The sequence below is a fragment of the Pundamilia nyererei genome, unplaced genomic scaffold (genome assembly GCF_000239375.1).
Source record: "Pundamilia nyererei isolate P.nyererei 1_Seehausen unplaced genomic scaffold, PunNye1.0 scaffold00234, whole genome shotgun sequence".
Taxonomy (NCBI): Eukaryota; Metazoa; Chordata; class Actinopteri; order Cichliformes; family Cichlidae; genus Pundamilia; species Pundamilia nyererei.
In genome coordinates, this window is record NW_005187635.1 from 359,062 (window position 1) to 364,615 (window position 5,554).

General features: G+C 38.4%; 1 protein-coding gene across 2 annotated transcripts in view; it reads left to right on the top strand.

Moving 5' to 3' along the window:
- Positions 1–3,673: 3,673 nt before the first annotated feature.
- The window catches only part of misp3 (MISP family member 3), a 10,876-nt gene continuing 8,995 nt past the window's right edge, over positions 3,674–5,554 (top strand). The window contains exon 1 of one of the 2 annotated variants that reach the window (XM_005748943.1): positions 3,674–3,930. The gene's annotated coding sequence lies outside the window, so the exon portion shown is untranslated. The remainder of the gene's footprint in view (positions 3,931–5,554) is intronic. The other variant, XM_005748942.1, reaches the window with a different exon arrangement.

A 5,554-nucleotide genomic window follows, 5' to 3' on the forward strand; every position in this document is an offset into this window, starting at 1 on the left:
TGTCAGATGTATTTACTTAGGCTCTATAAGTATAGTGTTGAGGTATTTCTACTTTACCTAACTTTCGTCAAATGGTATTTTATGCTTGTACTTAAAACATATACTTGTACATTTTGGGGCTATTGAATTAACATTGTATTTGTATACTTATCGGACTTTTGGAAATTTCTCCTTCTTCTTAAGTTTTAACGTCAAAAACATTTTAACATCATGAAGATCTGAGAATCCCTCACATGCTGCATGGTTAAGACTGAACCAGTGACAAAAACGTGACGTATTACATGAGCATATTAGAGTCTCTAATGGCCTCTGCTGAAAAGAAAAGTTAAATCTACTCCAAGTGTTTGAATAATCTTTGAAGGAGCTTTTTAACTTTGATTTAGAAAAGGCAAAGAAAATAAGACAGGAAAGCTGGGAGAGAGAGCAGGGGAAGGCATGCAGTAAATAGCCTCAGGCAGATTTAAAACCAGGTCTCTGCAATAGCCTTATGGCTATCGATCGTCTGCCCAATCTGTTCAGCTACACTGAAACCATCTGATTTTTAACCAAACTTTTTGTGTGGCAATATGTAATATTTCTAAAAATAGAAAAAAAAATTGATTTGATCACATGCAAGTCACAGACATGAGCAGAGGATATAATATTTAACTTTGTTGGTAACAATTTGTGCCTCTTGCACTACTGTCAAATTAATGAAGTGATCACCAACGTCAGTACTTCCTACAGTACATCCTGTTAATAAACATCTTCTCCATCTGGTGCATTTGTTCATTCATTAGCATGGTGCAATAATTAAAACACTGTTCATCACAATAATCTAGTTAATAATAAATGTAAAACAACAACCACCAAGAAGAAGTGGAACATTCAGATTTTGGTAGACAAGATTTACTGTGATAACAACAAAAATATATGCAATATTTAAAGTGTCATTTGAATATGTGCTGCTCACACATGTGTTTCTAAAATCTTCTGCAACGGTGAAGACAGAAAGGACGATTTTACTAAAAAAAACAAAAAACTTTCAGTTCAGTGCCAACAGTTGTGCCCTTTTTATCTTAAGTTTCAACCAATGATTGCATGCATTGCTGCTGTTAATGTGTATTTATAGAATTTTAAAATTGGTGAAAGAGTTCGTCAGCACCGACAGTCTGGCGTGTATTGCTTTTAATGTTTAGCCTCAGCTCAATATCTACAGCAAACAAAGACAAAGTTCAAGTCTGGACATGATGTTCCAAGATAAATAGCCACTCAAAATTCAATTTAATGTGGATAAGAATCACAAAAATTTCCACTATTTCAAAATGTCTTTGATGTCACAATAATGGAATCCACATTTAGATAACAGATAATGAACCTATCCTGTGTTGAAAAGGTGGATTTTTTTGATGCAGGTTTTTGTTATAAAAAGACAAGCCTGCTAATTGAATTCCAGTCTTGGTGAGAAAATAAAATAAATGAAAGGTTGGAGAATAAAAGGCAAACATTTAACCACAGAATGGGAAAACCTTCAAGAAACAGCTTGGTTGCTGTGTGTGCAGTCACTCTCATTTATTTGATGTGTGGGAGCCAGGCAGCTCCTCTAGTCTGTGAAAGATTGGTTCACCCACTGGATCAGCTGGTTCCTCATCATTTCGAGGGCAGCTGGGCTCTAGTCGCAGGCAGTCTCAATCACTCACCATCTATGGAGGCTCTGAGACGTCGAGACAGCATCACGATGTACTTCTCCAACTCCAGCGAAGCTTCAACATTGTCTTATACCCAGATCAACCGCTTTGGTGATCAATGCCAATACCTGCGGTACAACATCTCAGTTGAAGGCAGCACTTTTACCTTTGATGTGCAGAGTCGTTTCAGCCTCAGCATGTATTTCCTCCACACGTCCTGCCCAGACTGTGTGGTAATGAGGTGGCTTGTGAAATCAAGCAGGAGGATTTCTACGGACTTGTACCTGCTGAGCAGAAGGAGGGAGGTGGAGCAGAAAGAGCTGGAAGAGTTCAGAGCTCAGCTGAAGTGTTATCAATTGCCTGAGCCTGTTGTGATGGATCCTACCAAGGAGCTTTGTCCAGAGCAGCCTGAGAATCAACCAACAGCAGCAGCTCCTCAAGCTGAGGAGACAGTGGCTCAAAAGGCATAAAGGACACTGGCACATTGTAATCAGTTACTCAGAGAATTACTCTTACAGTGTTAGTAAGTTCTTCTTACAGACTGGATGTTTTTAACTTAATCAAAAGTTATACTTTAAACAACAGTTATATTTTTCATTGGAGAGAGATGTTGCGAGTAGATTAAATATTTGTTTTATTATGGACACCTTGGTATTTGCATTTATTGCCTATTAACTCTCAATTGAAGCTTTTGTAAGAATATATCTTGCTCCTTTTAGATTTCTAAAGGTAAAGTGATTTAGAGCATCTAGAGGGTATACTAGTGTTGTCAAGATTGCAAAGTGCTAAAACAAGCTTGTCACTTCATGTTCTTTCATGAAAAGTTAAACTGATGCACAATTAAATTTCCTATTGCTGAATCCAGTAACCTCAGAGTTTTGGACGTACAGTAAAATATGACCTTATTTGGTCTGGATAAAAATCTTTTAATACATCACGACCTAGTGTTTTTTTTTCTGGCCAGTTTGTGTGGAAACCTGTGCTAAACTGACCTATTACTATGCACGGATCAGAGTGCGATGATAAAGTGAAAACCAGAATACAAACATGTGCATTATCCTCCTAACACAACTTCAGCTCTTTGCAAGCATCTGCACAGATAGCATGCTAACGCTAAGCCAGCCAAGAATCCAGAGCGATAATAAAGCTCAGTGAATGCTGACCCCAGCCCAGCAGCCACACCCTGAACTTCAGCAGCTGACGAACGCAGCGATGAGCAGTCAGGCTGGAGCCTCTGTTTATACTTGTTCATGTTTCTAAAGATGGTTTTCATCTTTGCTGTGTGTTCATACCTTAATACTGAGAGAAAGATTGTATGTGTGTCCTCATTAGGACAGGGACTTGGTTTTATTGGTTTGTGGGACTGTAAACTATGGGTTTATATTGTTTGGAGTAATGAAGCCAACACAGCACAACTTTCTTGTATAGCTTTCTTGTTATATGTAAAATTGTATTGTATTTATTTAAATTTTTACTTTTTAATTATTTTACCTGCATTTTTTAATCACTCTTATATTTAAATGTTCATTTGCTATTTTATCTAGGGATTGAGAGTAACGTAGTTTCTATTCTCTGTATGTCCTGTACATGTGGCAGAATTGACAATAAAGTTGACTTTGACTTTGAAAGAAAGGAAATACCTTCAATATGCACAGAAATTTGGTCACGCAGCATGTAATCACTATGAAAGTCTTTAAGTCATTCCTGCAGTTTAACAAATTGGTGTGTGCCATCTGGCTTCATGGAAAGATAAAGATTAGTTTTAGTAGGATCTTTACCTTGAGGCCACTCTTGTTGTGATTTGGCACTATATAAACTGAATGAAATGTCTGTCTCTGCAGAGCACAGTCTATTTATTCCTAAGGCTAACCAAGCCTACTCTTGTTAGCTAGTAGCTTAACACTATTGTCTTAAATGCGATGCAACTCCAATCCAGTCCAATAGGATTATTACTACATATTTTCAAATCCATGACAGCAGAGTAAGCCTGGAGCACATGTGTTTGAGCACACTCTCATGCATATTTGTCCACGTATTAGTGATTGTGGGTGAATGAAATGCAAATGTGGGCGTGCACAATTGTTGGACTGATGGTGTTGGTGTGCACAAATGAGGAGAGCCGGGCTCTGAGGCATTGTGAGAGCCGAGAGCAGACAGAGTCCTGTTCTGCTGATTACACATCAGTGAATTGAAGCAAGACAAGTGTGTATTACACAGGAATCTATCATTTGGAGGGCATCTTCAAGACAGGTATGTGCAACAGGTATGTGTAGCTGTATATTCAGTTCCTGTAGTATGTTCTTGTTGAGAAGGAAACTGCTCTAAATACATACATGAAATATTTTCTAGGGTAAGTAATTAGCACTGGGAAAAAACAAACAAGCGTAGTACAGAAGTTTGGAGCAGCTGAGCCTATTGGGATCAATTTCTCAAATATGACACTTATGCCTGGAAAATGTTAAAAGAACATAGTCAGCAACTATTAGACAGCAACAACACTAGGGATGAATTTGGCTGCATTTATTCAAATTCATTTCAATTTTTTTGTCTAAAGTCGTTAGATCTTTAACAGTTTTAGGACATTGCTGACCACGAAAAGGAGGTTTATTTGTTTGAGCTGACACAGATGTTTTTTCCCCAATGATGATAATGATTATTCTGTTCTTTTGATAATGTAAGAGCCTTTGTGGATATAATGAACAAAACATAAGTCTGTTATGTAATTAATCCGCAACCTTACCTTTGGTAAAATTCTGCCAGATTCCTCTGAAAATAAAAAAGAATCCAATAATCAATTGTCAGAGTTTATGCTTAGAGTGGTTAGATTACATCAACATGCCCCAGAATGAATGAGCAGCTTGTTTTACTACCGTAGCGTTGGAGGCTACAAAGTTTAAACCATTATAACAAATTTCTTTCTCACTGTGGCAAAATGTTCCTTTTCATGCTCAATTTCACAATGAAGCTTAGTGTTGGGAACTCTCCGTTAGTAAGCGACTTATTATTCTGACTTTATGAATTTCAGGAGTTTCTGTCAGTTATTCTGTAACATAGGTGGTAGAGTCATGTGTGCAGGTAACAGCTGAGCCTGTGTTTCTGTGTCTGATCAGTTAAAAAGCAGCATGCATAAACTGAGTTAATGACTGAGGTTATTGCTCATTTAGGCACAGTAATAACTCCGTGGGAATGCCAGTTACCCAAATCTCACTGCCCCCTCATTACAAAACACCTGACGTTAGCCAGGGTACATTTCATAATGGGCACTGAATAGGGCATTCAGTGAACACACTAATAAGCTGCTTATTAAACTGGTATATGAAACAAAACAAATAATGTTCTGGCTTGAAATCTTTTTACATTTCAGAAACAAGAAAGAAACCTTGAGTTAGTATGTGTGTCTTAGCTGGAAGCTGATAATAATGTTAGCCCAGATACATCAAACGCAGCTGGAGATTGGCTTCCCAAACCAGTTTCTGTCTTATCTCTCATATCTCACTGTTTCCTCTCCCTGATCTCATACTAATTTACCCGCACTAGGCTACATTGTTCTGCTGTTGCATCCACATGTTCAGCCAGTATGCCACAGCGATCCCCATTCTTCCCACCGTGTCATGCTGTCACTCCTTATAATCTGTACACAAAGGGGGTGTACCTCATTTGTCCGTCCGTCCCAGTTCATCAAAGACCATTGATCCCCAGTGCTGTGGTCTACATTCCCCTAATGATCAGTCACAGTTGGAGTCCAGCCTAGTCAGAATGGCTTGGAAGTGATAATAGTGATGGGAAAGGGAGTTTTTCAGAACGCAAGCTGAACAAGAGATGACAGTGTGTGTGTGTGTGTGTGTGTGTGTGTGTGTGTGTGTGTGTGTGTGTGTGTGTGTGTGTGT